This window comes from Aotus nancymaae, unplaced genomic scaffold (assembly GCF_030222135.1).
Source record: "Aotus nancymaae isolate 86718 unplaced genomic scaffold, 86718_ANA_hifiasm-v0.15.2.pri h1tg000200l, whole genome shotgun sequence".
In the NCBI taxonomy this organism is placed as follows: domain Eukaryota; kingdom Metazoa; phylum Chordata; class Mammalia; order Primates; family Aotidae; genus Aotus; species Aotus nancymaae.
In genome coordinates this window covers 758,875-759,958 of record NW_026988615.1, presented here as the reverse complement: position 1 = coordinate 759,958, position 1,084 = coordinate 758,875, and the positions used below count along the sequence as shown (strand labels likewise).

The 1,084-nt window shown below is 61.1% G+C and overlaps 1 non-coding gene across 1 annotated transcript; it reads right to left on the bottom strand.

The window, feature by feature from the left end:
• Positions 1 to 720: 720 nt before the first annotated feature.
• Positions 721 to 870, bottom strand: LOC135273029 (5.8S ribosomal RNA). The gene has a single exon (XR_010340922.1). It is a non-coding gene; the product is annotated as a 5.8S ribosomal RNA (ribosomal RNA).
• Positions 871 to 1,084: the final 214 nt, after the last annotated feature.

The window sequence follows — 1,084 nt, the reverse complement described above, 5'->3', positions numbered from 1 at the left end:
GGTCATGCAATGTGGCCCACATGGCACAACACAGCCGTGAACCGGAGGAAGGCGCGCGACGGAGGACAACACCACGGCGTCCCACGGGTCACCACCCTGGGCACACAACCACGGGAGCACGGTGGGCTTCCAGCCCCAGATGCGCACATGGCTGGCTGGACACGGGTGAGGGGGTGTGTGCCTGGGTGTCAGTCGGGAGAGGAGTCCACAGGGAGCAGCAGTCACCTGGACACTGGGCCACCACCAGGGGCAAGCGGCGTACCTCAGCGACCAGAACACGCTCCCTGCTTCAGCACCCCCTCTCCTTCCAGACCACACCTTCCCCCCAAACCCTTGCCACCGACCACGATGACGACAGCTCGGGACTTTCCACCTTGCCCAGGCAAACGCACCCCAGACCTTGAACCACGTGCAGCGCGAGGGTACTCCCAAGCTGGGAGCCTGGGCCACGACAGCGGCAGCCATGGGAACTCAGCCCGAGCTGGCTCCCTCTCTCCCTTTTTCCCTCTCACGGGCAGTGGCGCCTCCTTCTAAGCCACCCATGCCCCTTTCCCCTACACCCACACACACTCAAGTGGGTGCAGGGCCAGGAGAGGAGGGCAGGCACCACCGGGTCTGCACTTCAAGGGACATAGGTTCCTGCAGGGCCCTGAAATGGAACCCATAGCCACACATCACGAGGATGCCGGAGGCAACCCCCCAGGGCAATTCATTGGCAAGTGACACTCAGACAGGCATAGCCCCAGGAGGAACCTGGGGCTGCAAGTGCGTTTGAAGTGTCTATGATCAATGTGTCCTGCAATTCACATTAATTCTCACAGGTAGCTACATTCTTCGACGCACAAGCCAAGTGATCCACCGCTAAGAGTTGTATGAGCTCTATTAGACAAGGGCCCCACACGATGACACAGGGAGGCCCTTCTGGCACCGCATGCCCCCAGAGGGTTTGCCTCAGGATGGCCAGCAAGACAACAAATGAGGCCAGACTCTGAGAGGGGTTGGAAGGTTTCATCTCAGGGACACATGTGCCGCCCCCACAAGGGCAAACACGGACACCCCACCCCACTCAGCAAGGGACCCACAG